This window comes from Clupea harengus, chromosome 5, assembly GCF_900700415.2.
Source record: "Clupea harengus chromosome 5, Ch_v2.0.2, whole genome shotgun sequence".
NCBI lineage: Eukaryota > Metazoa > Chordata > Actinopteri > Clupeiformes > Clupeidae > Clupea > Clupea harengus.
In genome coordinates this window covers 7,640,723-7,656,017 of record NC_045156.1, presented here as the reverse complement: position 1 = coordinate 7,656,017, position 15,295 = coordinate 7,640,723, and the positions used below count along the sequence as shown (strand labels likewise).

The 15,295-nt window shown below is 42.7% G+C and overlaps 1 protein-coding gene across 7 annotated transcripts in view; it reads left to right on the top strand.

The window, feature by feature from the left end:
• The window catches only part of LOC105912182 (R3H domain-containing protein 2), a 50,276-nt gene that overhangs the window by 2,484 nt on the left and 32,497 nt on the right, over positions 1-15,295 (top strand). For 5 of the 7 annotated variants that reach the window (XM_031567544.2, XM_031567545.2, XM_031567541.2 and 2 more), the window contains exon 2: positions 10,029-10,102. The gene's annotated coding sequence lies outside the window, so the exon portion shown is untranslated. Of the gene's footprint in view, positions 1-5,001; positions 5,354-10,028; positions 10,103-15,295 lie in introns of those variants that run through there. The other 2 variants (XM_031567542.2, XM_031567543.2) reach the window with 2 other exon arrangements.

The window sequence follows — 15,295 nt, the reverse complement described above, 5'->3', positions numbered from 1 at the left end:
CTTCATGCACATTCTAATCAGAGGCATCTGCAAACACCACACCTCCCTGTGAAAGGAACAGCCTTATGAACACACAACCAATCTCACACACATGAAAACTTCTCCCTAACATCAGCAAAGAGGAATTTTCAGTGATGAGAACATGGAGTCTGACCGAAAGGGTCTTGCCAGACTAATCTGACATGAAATTTTTTTGAGACACTTGTATCTTTCAAGCAAGTATTGGTTTCCTTTAGAGCTTTTGAACAGTTTTGTGTCTTGGTCAATGACCGGCACAGTTGCATCACCTGATAATATAGTTTTGATGCTCCCCCCCCGCCCCTGAAGTTGGCATTCTGTGTTTACATGGAGAACTGAGCCATTTGTATTTTTTGTATGTTGTATGTTGCTTCTTCTGATGGGTAGGTTATAACATTACTTTGTGGACACATGAGTTCAATTTGTCCATTCACAGTACTGTCAAATCTGACTAAAGAGAGTTATGAATTACACTCTTCTGTGTTATTACTAGAGCACTTTGTCAGACGTTTCAGTGCCAAGCCTGATCTTTTGCTTTCGTGGACTTAAAATGAAGGTTTTTATAGGTGCTTGTGGTGGGCAGTCATCTTGTAGATGGCTTTTTCATTACTATGCGCAGTCTATAAATCATTATCAACCTTCTTGAGGAGGGGTCCTTGGTTTGAAGAATGGTTTGCCTTTGATGACTGAATAATTAAACCATGGGTGTGCAATTAATTACCCTACCTTCAAAAAAGATGAAGCACCTTTCTCTGTCATGCAAGCTAGCTGTGTAGTTCACAGAAGGTCCACTTGTTGGCAAAGGCATACTTAGCTTGCAGCTGATTTTGTGGAATGTTTTTTCAGTGATGTGGTTATCCATTAATTTGGTTATGTAGCCTAATTGGTTATTGAATTCAAAAGTAAATGTATGTGAACTGTCGGTCTACATAATTTACAATACAAAACAATGCATTTAAAAATACCTTTTTAGAAGCTTAATTTGTCATTGACCCAGACCCCACCCTTTCACTGGAATTGAGTGTATGTGGTCAAAGGACAAACAGGACAGGCCAAAACACATGTAATTGGTTGAACTGTTGCAAATCTATAGCAATTTGTTGACTGAATAATACACATTTCAATGTACAGCCTTAAACTTTCAGTCCAGATTTTTATAGACTTTGTAGCCATCTGTTGAAAACTACCTTTTGATTATTTTGACCAATCAGTTTTTTTTTTTATAGGATAGCTGGGGGCCCATTTATGCACTACCCAACAGTTTTTGAAAGGGAATATGTCAGGTAAGCTTCACTCGTGACTAATGGTTGAACATGTTCATGAGCAATTCGAAAGCTTCAGAGATGGCAGACAGTTCTCCGCCATTTTTAGCGAGTAGCTGTTGCTACCAAAGAGCAGCGCCAAATGCACTCCTCTTCAGTTATGCAGTATTAACATGAATATCTGATTTTCTGCGTAATGGAAATGTTCATCAAACTCCGCTATTGGCTCTGGGAAGCGAGAGTGTGATGCAGTTGCCATAGACCAGAATGTGTTTGGGTGTGATTTTTTTTTTTTCCACAAGACTACCTGCAGTCTTTGTTGTTTGCTAAAAATAACCAGGAGAGGGAGAGATGTGTGCATTTGGCACCAATGGATTCTATAGAGCTGTGAGAAGGGAGAGATCAGATGGTGTCATTATTGGGTCTGCTTGGTTTGTTTGCCAGGGATCGGTGTCTTGTGCTGCGGTCTGAATCTCTGTTTGCAGCAGCAGTAGCAGCAGAATGTTTTTTTTATTTTTTTTTCTTCTAGCGAGATTTGAAGGTCTATTTATAGACGCCTGCTGGAGCGCTGACCGTGTGGTGGTGGTGTTCTGCTGCTTCTCTCGCTTTCGCGCGCTCTCTCACGCTCTCTCACGCTCGCTCTCTCTCGCTGCTTTTATCTTTCCCACTCTCTCTTCTCGCTCCCTCTTCTCTCTCTGTTGCCCGTGACTCCCACCCCTCTTTTCCCCAGCTAGTATTTTTATCCTCAATAATTGTATCTGAAACCCTCTTTGCCTACCCCATATTCTCACCGGTATCCCCATTATTTCCAGTACTCCTTTCTCTGCTCTTTTCTTCCCTCGCTCGCTCTCTCTTTCTCTCTCTCTCTCTCTCTCTTTCTCTTTCTTTCTCTCTTTCTCTCTTTCTCCCTCTCGCCTATTTTCTGCTAAAGCTGTGGTGTGGATGTGAATTATTGATTGTAGCTGAGGGGAGGTGACTGGTGGTGAGGATTTAGGTCTTGGCTCAGATTTGGCAGGGCTCCCTGTCACACTGTCACCTAGAGAGAATGATTGAAGCAAGGCACACACACAGGGGCTGATGGGAAGCAGAAGCAGAAGAGGAGGAGGAGAGACAGCCTCCATATACACTCCTAATAGCATCTATTTTTGCACAATACTTTTCAAAACGGGAGCCTCGCCATCTAGAGGCACCAAGTTTCAAACATGGCTGACTGCTGTATGGAGAGTGTGATGTTGGTCAATGATTTTCTGATAATGAACAGGTGCCCGGGCTTCTATATCATAATGCAAGCTATGGGAAATGAAAGGAATATGTATTTTCAACGGATTACGATACATTAGATTCAGCAGTTTTAGTTGTTGTTGTTTTGTTTCCCAGCTAGTCAAAAAGCTAGGAAATTCTTTTGGAGTTCTTTCTCAGCTAATGCATTAATAAGTGTTTACAGTGGCTGAGAGTTTCGCAGTGATTGAGAGGCACCACCACCCGCATCTGGTGTTCACTCAGGGATGAGCTCAAGGATGCTCTGCTCTGTCCACAGAGGACTGCTTTCACAAGGTTTCAGTTGCACTGGCATCATCAACTGCAGCTAGCAGCTGTGAAGCACTCCTGTAAGTTAAATTTATCACTACTTACACATGTAGTTGTTGTATCCTTGGTAATATTGTACTCTTTAAGCCATCCTCATATCCTTTGCACATTTTGGGCACCTTTCCATTAAGCTCACTCTCTACAGTGTAGCTCGTGGGAGTTGAGAGTAAGAGGGTGTTTATAAATAGTATATACACCAATGTATGTGTTTCTGACAAAAACATCCTTTTCCTCAGGCTTTTTTGCAGGACTGTGTTGATCGAGGAATGTTTTGATGCACCAGTTGTAGCTTCTCTTGAGCAGTATGAGCTGCACAGTTGTCTGACCTAAAACAGGCAACATCGATCCGTTAAACACCCTACGCGAGCACTATATATCTTGGGAAGCGGCTCATCCTTCACCTCTTGTCCCCTCTGCATGTATTTGTGGCACCAGCTTGCTGAGGAGTGTATACATACACCTACATGTGCGCACACACAAACAAACACACACACACATGCACGCACACACGCACACACACGCATACACACACACACACACACATATGCGCACATACACACACACACACACACACACACACACACACACACAAACACGACTTCTGCTGTTGGCCTTTAGGAATTAGCTAGTATTAGTGTGGATCTTCATCCCTGATCACGTGTCCAACCTGAGCAGAACCTGAACAAAACCCATGCAGCTTTCCTCTTCCTCACACACACTCTCTCCCTCTCACTCTCACACACACACACACACACAAACACACACACGCATGCACACACACACACACACACACGCATGCACACACACACACACACACACGCATGCACACACACACACACACACACACACACACACACACAAACACGCGCATGCACACACACACACACACACACACACACCTCTGTAAGCCCTACCCTGGGAGCATCCCTCTCTTTGATGCTGAACCTTTGACTGGCCTTAGTATTTACTGGCCCTAGAGACTTGCTGAGAATATACCGATTTCTCTTTTTCTGCCAAGCCAGTGCTTACTTTAGAGGCATGTTCGTGACTGATGGAAGAGAAAAGGTGGTAGTCTGTGGGGTCAGACCATAAAAACTTGGGAAGAATAAGAAATAAAATCTCACCCTTGAATCATGACAGGAGACTAGCTCTACTTAGGAAATAGAAAACTATTCTATCAAGACTTAAATAACTGTTGATTTGAGGTGGCTGCCACCTCACAAATATCATTGTGGCTTTTTATGTGAACTTTTTTTTTTGTGTGAGATTTAGTACGTAGTTCATAGTGAACTTCCCTCTTGCAGGATTCTTACTTTGTTATGGTAAGTGCTGTTTGGGGTCCTTGGTCCTTTAAAATAAAGATTTTTTCATTCGGTCGAAGACTGTTTTGAAAGGTGCAGCCCACGATTCTTATCCAGTACACTTTTTGACAAATTCCGCGAATTGCTCCTCACGGTCCTCTAGCTGTCAGTTCAGAGTTTTTGCTTAAAAAAAACCTGGCTGTGTCCTGGCTGTGTAAACATGAAACACACATGGTGGCTCGGACCAAACCATAAACAATCCCAGCCAATCAACACTGGGCTTTAGGAGCACGCATGAGAGTGGTGTAATTGATTGGCTGTTGAGCTCAAATATCAACAGCCTTTTGTGAAACCGAATCGCGGATTGAATCTTTAATTAACAAATAATCTTTCAAGAGGACTCCGGGGTAGGGAGGATGACCACAGCTAGTCGTCTGAATTTGATAAGATGTGTTTACTTTCTACATTTGAATTTGATGGTACCTCAATTTGACCCTTTGAGCTTGTACTAAATAATGTATTAATTATATATGCAATGAGTGAATTAGCTTTGGTAGAAAAATAAATAAATAATAATGTGTTCTCTTGTAAGGTGTGTGTCTGTGAGAGAGAGAGAGATAATGTATTTCTGCATGCATGCATGTTGCATTTGCTCTTGTTATTAGGGTATAGTGTGACTATGGCCTTTAAACAGCTGGGCTTCTCAGCTAGCCCTCAGCTGCCTGTCAGTGCAATTATATTATTACTGTGTCTGATTGCGGGAGAGTAAGAGAGGCAGGGACTGAGCGAGCGAGCGAGAGAGGGAGGGCGGGGGGGGGGGGGGGGGTGCAGGAACAGTGTGAGCGTGCGCACGGAACCGGGAAAACGAGGGATAGAGAATCTGTAGCTCTCGTTCGTTCATTCAGAAAAAGAAAGCACCGTTGTCAAAAAGAGAGGTGCCCTTCGTTCACAAAACAGTAAGGGTAGGCAGAGCGAGGTTGCAGAGAAAGGCAGACAAGGCGAGAAAAGAGAGCGGGGAACGTTGTTCATTTTTATGAGACATATGGACTCCATTCATGCGTTTCATGAGACAGAAGTACAGCTAATGCTGTCTGATTTCTGAACGGCAGTGATGTGCCGTGGCCATTGAGACACGCAGATCCTGAAGACGAGAAGACACAGAAGCAGAGAGCGCAACAGAGTAAGGTGTGCGTGTGTGTGTGTGTGTTCACTTGTGTTGCGTGCTGTAAACTCCAGGCTGCTGGCTTAAATGTTGAACGGATGGTACAGTCTACTCCTCCGTAGCCCTGTTACCGCTAGAGCATCTGATCATCTGTGCGCTCCCATTTTCTTCCCCCTCTCTCTCTTTTCATTTCTGTCCTCCATCCCTCCTTTTCCTAATATGCATCTGTCATTACATGGCTTTGGTCTTTGGTGATTGTTTTTATTTGTGATATCGTAAGAGCATGTTGTTACAAACCATTGGGTAACGTCCTGTGTAAGAAAGCTATCTGAAGGCTATCTTTCAGATTATTGGATCATTGACAAGTGCCCAAAAGTGTTCTGCTTGGGGCTGTGTTGTCTTGCATTGCATTTTGTGGGTGGGTGTGTGTGTGCGCGTGCACACTTGTGTTGGGTTAATGTCTTAATTTGCTATCCAAGTTTAACGTCTGTGCCATTCTGTGCATGGGGTTTGCTGTGAGAACTTTTTAGATCTGATTTATGGGGGGTTCTGTCTGCAGGGTTTTGACTGGTGGTTGCCGGCAGAGTTACCTGAGTGTTAGTCTGGTATCTTGAGGATGCCCAAACAGGGTTTCTCTATCAGTAGTGTTTACTTGCTGATATGGGTCTACTCCTGATGAAATCGGGCCATATTTCTTCATGCAGTGGTGTAGGTCTCCGACATCCATCTCCCTGTGCTGTGAGAAACGCAGCTGATGCTGATGAGGTAATGAGGAATTCCCTGCTACTGCGTCCCTCTGTAGGAAGGGGGAGGAAAGGAGGGTGGAGACCAGGAAGAAGGCGTCATTTTGAGTGACATCGGCAAAGCAAACTGTGTGTGTATGTCAGTGTGTGACTGTGTGTGTGTTTATTGGTGGGGGCGTTTGGTGCAACGCAGGAGGGAGGTAGAGAGAGAGAGAGAGAGAGATGGGGACAGAGGGAGAGTTGGGGGGGGGGGGGGCGGGTTGTGAGAATAGGAGGTAATGGACGAATGATTAAAGATATGTCGAGGGAGGCAGATAGGTGCAGCCTATTAGCTACATCTTCTCAAAGATGACTCCAATAAACAAGCACTGGAATCAAGAGAAGGCAACCTCACCTCCATCCTCACCCACACCTAATGAGTTACCCCCCCCCCCCCCATCCCCCATCCCCCATCACATCCATCTCCATCTCTCTCTCACTCCCTCCCACGCTGTTGGAGCTGGAGCTGTCACTGGCATTGTCTGCATCTCCACCTGCTTTCCAGCCAGCTTTTCTCCCCCTTATTTATTTTACCAACATAATGCACACAGAGAGAGAGAGAGAGAGAGAGAGAGAGAGAGAGAGAGAGAGAGAGAGAGAGAGAGAGAGAGAGAGAGAGAGAGAGAGAGAGAGAGAGAGAGAGAGAGAGAGAGAGAGAGAGAGAGAGAGAGCAAAAGAGAGCAAAAGCGCAGCAAAGCCCTCTTGAATAAAAAATCTGCCACTATAAATAGAAAGCAGTCCTTATGGCCTCACCGCGCTTTCAGCTCTCAAAAACCTCACACTCCTCTTTTGCTCGCTCGCTCCCTCACTCTCTTTCCTTCCTCTGTCTCTCTGCTAGCCGACGATCCTTCTGCTTTTTATAAACCTGACGCCGCCATCACTGTCGCACCTTCTTCTTAATCAACACCATCATGATGGCAATCACTAAAACCTACTTCCTTCATTATCGTACATCACTTGCACTTCCTTCCTGTTTCTGGGAAGCTTTTCAACTTGTTCATGCTCCAAAGGAAAGAGGCACTTTTGGAGTTCATTTTCCTGTCAGAATCTGCTCACACAAACAGGCTTCCCCCTGTTCAGCTCTTTTTGCAGATCGATGTAATTTTGTATTTCATAATTACAAATGATCGCGCTCTAGATCTCACAGTCGTAGATATTAATAATTGGATGCATGCAATACATTGAGCGTCAATGCGGATATAAAAACGAAATAATAATTCATAGTGATGAGCTTCATATCCTTTCAAATATTAAAAGTTTTTTAATATAACAGAATGTTTTCATACTGAAGGTTTTATTTTTGTGAATAACAGCCTTGGCACTAGAAAAATAGCAAAAGACCTGGTATGTTATGACGGCACTTACAAGGATCCGGTAATCCATCCTATATGAGCATTGAGTATTCCCAAGATGCAACATACAGCTGTACATAATAGTGTGCCATAGGATATAACATTAAAACTCTTACCAACCAGCACCTTCACAGGGAAGAACCCGAGTCTGTAGAGAGACATTACTTTAGAGCATTTCTTCACTGGTATGCCTGTCTCAGCCTAAACAACAACCAGCTCCCTGCTCCATTGCTTTATTGCCATTGTAATTACAGTAGTGCCCCAGTATGCCCCAGACCTACCGAGGATAGCTGAAACAGCGAATAGACGCGGACACCATATAACTTGTTTTTCGTTTACATACATACCTATGATAAAGTTACATTTATAAATGACATATAAAAAAAGACATCAACAACATTGTATTTCATTATTTGTATCAATTACAAATAAAACATTGTAACAATATACTGTAATGAAATTGTAACAATATACTGTAATAAAACATTTGCAAAAGTGGTGTCTCTTCAATGAACGGGAGTCCGACGTTTATGCTTAACCCTCAACAGACGATGGACAAAAGAAAAATATCTTGAATACAACAGTTTTACCTTCCTTCCTTCCTTCCTTTTGTTGCGTCCTAGAGCCTCCCTTTGATACAAACGTGAAGGAAATGAGCCTGGAGGAATCAAGCCCAGACATACATGAGAAATGAGACGTGCTTAAAGACATGAGTCACGTATTAAGCACAACAGTGTCGAAAGGCTACTTAGAGTGGTTCGGAATTTAAAACTTATGAACCGTTTATTTTTCTAATTTTCCACTTAATATTTTCAGGCATCTGAAACCGTGGTTACCGTAATCAGCGGATACAAGGGTACCACTGTATTGTTGTTATCGTTTGTGTGAGCTGATCAGAACCCAAGCCAGACCCAAACTCTTGCTGTTCACCATTTCCCTATGCTCTGGCTTCATTCATGGCTACCTTCGGTTTATTTATGGTTTGTTTGTTTGTTCCGGGATAGGGCAGGCCAGGTAGTGGGGAATAGGGATGCCACGGACAGCATTATGTGGGTAAAAAAAGATGGCGAGCTGCAGAAACAAGGGAGGGGGGAGGGGGAATCAATGGTAACCCCTGGAGAGACTGGTGCCATATTTGCTTTTGAAGCAAGAAAAGTTAACACCTTTTCTCATTACTTAAGACAAAAACAAAACAACCAAATGCCAGTGTACCTGCATTTTAGTCACTGTCTGGTCAGTTTCAAGAAAGCATCAGGAAATGGAAACACGAGGCCAACATCATTTAATACTCTCTTGTCCATCGATAAGTGAATATTTCTTGCAAACTTCTGTCAGGCTGGGCTACCATAGGAGCCCACTGCCTCCTGTCAAGTGTGCTGCATGTATGCAAAATAATTGGTAGGGATGCCTGTTTCTTTGGAAGATTTCTCATTTGCTGTCAGCAAACAGATTAAAGGTTTTTGTGATGGCTGTCGGCTTGTGGTGACTGTATGCCTTAAGTATTTCAAACAATTATCACTTACAGCAGCTTTTAAAGCATTGATAGATTTGCTGAACCACAAATATATGTATCAATTTTTTTTTTTTTTTTGAATCTTCACAAAGCCATTTAATGCCAATGATTCTGGTCTCAGCTATTTGCTCTTACTGAGACAAAGACGGAGTACATAACCAGGGACATGGGTTACAGAGTAAGATAATACAAAATAATGTAAGCACTTCAGTTCAAGTCTGACACAATAGGAAAACAGCAATATTCAAGTTCTATCAACTTAGTCACTTTTCAAGTGTTGTGTATGGACTATGCTGTCCTTTTTGAGCCATGACAGGAATACATATCCCATAAACCCTTAGCTATGTTATAATATGTTATAATAACTTAACCTGTTGTGTAATGACCAAATGCAGGAAACATTTCTGTTCTGTAGACGCCTAGACGGCCAGCATCTTGGCTGAAGCATTGCAAATGCTCCTCTGTAAATCCCCAAGCACAGCAGAGTTGTCGTTTTGACGGCAGATTTGATGCCGCTTTTGAAGTTGTTTCACACACCAAATTGTTCAATGGCTACATAGAGGTAACATGTGCTGAACTGATGAGAGGTTGTCATATGTTCTGAGTCGTAGTTGTATAGAGGGCTAACGCTGCTCTTAGTGTCTACAAAGCACTAGAGTGCCAGAAATCTGTAGTTGTTGGTTCATGAATTAACAAGGGAGTGAGGGATCACAAGGAACCGTCTGTCTTGAATTTTGTGATGTAAATATTGTTGGATGACTTCCAGAAAGTGGTAAGTAGGTTCCTTCAGTTCACATGCAACATTCATTTTGGAAAACATGTAGCTATGAAGAAGTTGCGCCAATGATCGTCAATGCAACTCGCCTTGGTGGTTCCCTGGCAGTTGTACCTAATTAGTTTGATTGATCGATTGGGAATGAAAGCCACAGCAGGAGTTGATGAAGGGAAAGAGGCTTAGGATCCGATCTGCCCACCCAAACGGCGGGGTCTTGAGGAGAGCAATCCAGACGCCTGATTTTTATTTCATTTTTTTTTTTCTGCTTCTTTTCAGACGGAGAGCCCTGCACCTAATTACCGTTCCCACCACCCACCGGGGCTGTGACTCGACCCGGGAACACTCCGCCGGTGAGTCATGCAAAAAGTGCAGTGCTGAATTAAAACCAATCCCCCTCCCTCCAGTCTTGCTCTCCAGCAGGGCAAAGAAAGAGTGTGTGTGTGGTTTTTTTTATTTTTATTTTTGAAAAAAAAAAAATGTATGGGGAAAGAACTGTCAAGCTCTCAGGCTTGCCGTTATTGTACGCGAGACCATAACGGTCAGGTTAATTATCACTATGCCTTTTTTAGCAGGTCTTCGAAATGTGCCTACTTCAGTATCCCTGCCCTCCTGCCAGCATGTGAATTTTCTAATTGAAGTAAAATGAGGCTTAATTTCATCAGTGTGGATCCTTTTTCTGTGTTTATGCTGAAAGCAATAGGCCGTTGACTCATTAAGCCCCTGTCCCTTGGGGTGGATTCTCGGGCAGTGGCTGTGGGTGAAGCCTGGCAGCCTGGCCGTCACTTCTCAATGACACATGCACAACAGCCGCTTCATACGCAGTAGTCCGATGAGCTGTAGTCAATGTCTGATCTCTAGTCTGTATCTTCTTTCATTCACTGTTTAGAGGAGATGGGGGAAATAAAAATGGAGTTTGGGAGGGGAGTGTTTCTGTGAGATGAACAGATGAAGATGGAGAATGGAGCATGTGAAAAGTGGAAGAGGAACACTGACGAGGAAATTCGGAGCGAAAAGCTCTCCTGCCCGTGTGTTGGCTGTGCGAGCGAGCGAGCAAGCGTGTGTGCGACTGCTGTGAGAGCAGGTGAGCAGATGGCATTGCCCCGTGTGAGGCAGACCCCGCCACCGCTGTCAGGGCACTGACGTCATCGGCAGCTCCCACTCCCGTTTCCATCTAATTACACCCAAACTCCGCATGGAGCTCTGAGCAGCACCACACCCAAACAAACACGGCACAGCCGCCGAGCTCCTCTGCTTTTTAGCCATTCTGACCTCGCCTCAACATTGTAAGGATGGTCCCCTCTTATTTCCCCCGGTAAATCTTTTTACCGTCAATGCTGCTTTAGAGGCAGCAGCATGAGGCTGTGAAGTCTTGCATTGCTTCACTCAGTCTTGGCTTTAGCCTGTTGACACAGTCCTGTTGTTGGGAACAGTGTGTGCATGTCATTGATGGTGTCGGGTTTCTGGCCTCTCGTGTGTATTGGTTTCGTTGCTCATCAGCGGGGGTGTCGCTGATGGTATCTGCTTGTGTGTGTGTTTGTGCCAGTGTGACAGGATTGACGCTGGCGTCACTAACGATGCATGTCAGTAATGATGACGTATCGGTGTCAGCGTTCGTTACATGTTTATGCTTCCCCATACTTTTCTGATGGCAGTGTCCGGCCTTGGTCATGTCAACTCCAGTTTGGGTTTCCAGACCATGACCCAAGGCTCTAAGGGTGTGGGGCATTGGGAAGGGGCCATCTATATTTGGCTGTACTCAGCTGGACCTGGATATATTAGGATGGCAGGATAAGCTGGCATGTCTGGAAGGCTTTAGGAGGTCATTGGACAGGGTTACTGGGTGTACAGCAGACCCAGCCAAATTCTTGTTAAATAGGGTTTCAATGTCCAAGACTACTTTAAAGGGCCTTTACAAAGCCGGAGAACTCCAGTAAGTTGCACAACCATGGTGACGCACACAATCAGTGTTTAGTGAAAATACAACATTTTTAAAATGTTTTGACAAGAAAAATAATGTTGCATGTTAATATTTTAACGTTAAATGCAAAAATCAACTGTTCTTAGAACACTTGGCATCACTTATGCTGCATGTACAATAATACAAGGCTAGCCCACGTGCCAAACTCAGGACAGTAATGTAACTCATCACATCTTGCAGGCAGACCTCTTGATTAGGTTTTAATATGCTGTCTCTTAATGTGGCCAGAGAGTACTCTAATGGTTTTGTAAGACTTGGCCTAAAGGAAAGTTTAGAATCGATTTGCTCTGTTGATGTCCCATTGCTTCGTCCTTCGTTTTCTCTGGTTTGCCTGTCCGTTGCCATCTTTCTCTTGTCAGACCGATTCCGCACCCTGTTCCTGATATGTGTTTATATCCAAAAGCAATCTTTACCAATGTATCAAACACTACGGAAATAAGGTTTGTGGCTCTATTTTCTGCTGCGAACGTCATCAGGGTAGCACTCATGAAGTGAACACCTACGTCAGAGATATGAATTGCTACAAGCGTGGATGGTTTTGTGAAACCTTGCGTAGCTTGGTTCTCTTTCAGCGATTAGTCAGTACAGCATGATTTCAATGTTGTACACATGCAATGAAGTTTAATAATAATAATAATAATAATAATAATAAACTTGTTCTAATAAACAAAGAAATGACATGTACAGTGATCCACATAGAATAGACATCAAATAAACATAAAACATAAAAACTAAGATAGAGTGCATAAAATAAAATGAACATAAAACAGGGATAGAGTGCATAAAGATTTAAGATAAAAAATAGAATGCATAACATAAGATAGAAAATAAAACTCTGCAGAGATATAGTTTATCTAACCCCTTAATAACACAGTATATCACGATGAAGATCAAATTAAAACACATTAAATGAATATAATAAAAATAAATAAAAAATATGTGTGTGTGTGTATATATGTATATATGTGTATATGTATGTGTGTGTATATATAATGTTCTCTCAATGTTGCAGATTGTGTCATTTATGCCCAATACAGCCTACATCAAATATGCCTTAGTATTTTTAGGCCTTCATAATTTCCACTTTTACACTCACTTTATTTAATTCCAGCAAACTCTGTTCTTGCTGGAAAGCTTCTGAAATGGTTAAGCAGGCTGCTCAAGTACCAGCCCCGGTAGACGCTAGGTAGATGATCTTTTCTCACTTTGTCAAATCTACCTACAAAAGCCTTTTTTTATAGTTTCAGTTCTGTTGTATACTGAATTATCACCCATTTGGTGACCGTTGGTGCTGAGCTTTACCAGCCGATAAAAACGAGCGGCAAAATAAGACGCAAACATTACATTTGTGCGGTTGCTGTTATCTTTAGTGTTAAAAATGCCCAAGCTTTGTGCAGCGACAGACTGCCAGAACAAGAACGTATCTGTCTTTTCTTTTCCCAAGGGTGCTGACGGGTAGCCTAATAAATTAGCTGTTAATATTAGCCACGGTCACATTCATACCAGTTGCATGCCTGAATGAACTAACTCGTTTTGCAGTGGCCTCCTATGCTTTCATCCATCCAGAAGAGAGGCACCCACGCACCCTCAGGAGACCAGAACAGTGTACCATTTCATACCAATACAGTTTTATGTGGTTACCTGTGATTAGAACTCTTAACAACATTGCAGTGTAGCCTGTGTGCTCTTCTGAAGCGCTGTGTGCCCGAAACCTCAAAGGTGGTGCTGTTGGGCTATAGCCATTCATTTGCTGAACTTTACGTGTAGGCTAGCCTATATAATGTCAAACAATTTGCATTGGGAAAATGGAAGAAATTCAGGGATAGACAAACTTGTTAAATGTAGTCAGAAGACTGAAAAACTAAATCTCGCGAAATATGCAAGCACAATAATAGCACATCGCTAATCCATGCACAAAACCAAAATCCGCTCAGTGACAGGCCAGGCAACCCTATACAACAGCTTTTGAGAAAGGATGCCAGTCTGAAGCGAGGTACAAATAGTATCTGTAACAAAATGTTTAATAGCCAATCGATAAGCTGCAATATCAGTGTTTCCGCCTTTTGCAGCATTTCCTGTACACATCAGCACACTAACTGTAGGCCAATCGTTACATTTTGCATCAATTGGCTTAGATTATTTACACATTATTAACATAACTTACCAATTATGTTAAGAGGATGGGCTCCAGGTAGCCTTGACATTAAACATCCCATTATCCCAGGGTAACATGGGCATATAAGGGGAGCTTCCTTGTGGAGGCCCTGATTGAATTTGCTGAGCTTTACTTAAGATTAAGTTCTGTCTTTATTAACATAGACATTAGTGTCAATCAAATACAAAACACCCAAGTAAACTCAGCATAGGCTACACCATAAACCATCAGACTCATTCTCAATCATGTGGGTTTCTTTTAGTTGCTCAGTGTATTATTGGATGAATCTGCTACATCCAATAAAAAAACAACAAACGAAGACTGTCAACTTATTTTGAAAACGGTTTCATTAATCATAAAGCCCACCGTGTGCTGTGTGCTCATGTGTTATGTAATTATAATAATCAGCGTTAGGGCTGTGTAATCTGTCATTTGCTGGGCATGGGGTTAGTGATTCTCTGCTGCTGACGAGCAATCACACTTTGCATTTTCTTGCGGAAATGCGTCTCTAGTTGTACAGTCTTATTCTACGCCCTGTGTTTTTAAGTGTTCCTCGTATCGTCGTTCGGTGTCACCTCTCTGCCCATCAAGGAAAGGACATGAACAGGCCTGTTTTTAGAAGTGGTGTACAGCAGAGCTAGTGTGAAGTCGCATTATTGATTGGTTGTTTGTACCCAGCAGGTGACCAGTTGATGGAAGACAGGTTTCCATCAACAGGTGTGTGCTCTCTCTCGGCTGCTTTCATTGCCTTGTACCATACAATAGATGGCTGCAGTGTTCTATAGGCTATATGGGGAGTAATAATAGGGTACTGCCTTCACGACGCTATACTATATTGGCAAACCGTTCACCTTAATCTGTTATACAGTTATGTTTCAGAACGAGTCCAGTTATCCTTGAAAGTATAATTTATTGCAATTAAAATCAAATTGTTTATTGTAAAAGCATATAAAATAAAAAGTGCATATGAATCACTGGGTAAAAGACACCTCATTAATGTTATGTGCTCAGTTGCATGCTAACATTGCATGCATATTCCCATTCAGGAGTTAACAGGATGAGCTGTTTTAACTCTAGAAATAATGCATTAACAAAACACTGGGTCCAGATTACGAAAGAAACAAAGCCTAAAAACTAAATATAACGGAAAAATAAATATGCAGACTGTTCTATCTATTGTTAACCCGGGCTGAGATCCAGGTCCAGTCTGGCCGCCACCTGGGCATAATCAGTGTCGACCGGCTTGGGCTGAATTGAATTTACAGGATAATGCAGACTAGAAAGTCTCTCCCACGTTGATGGAAAATTGTGAAAAATGACACTTTCTGTCAGAAAATCAGAAATCGCCTTTAAAAACCTTGGGTTACATTTTGTAGAGGAATATAAATACAGGTTTCATGCAGCCAGCCA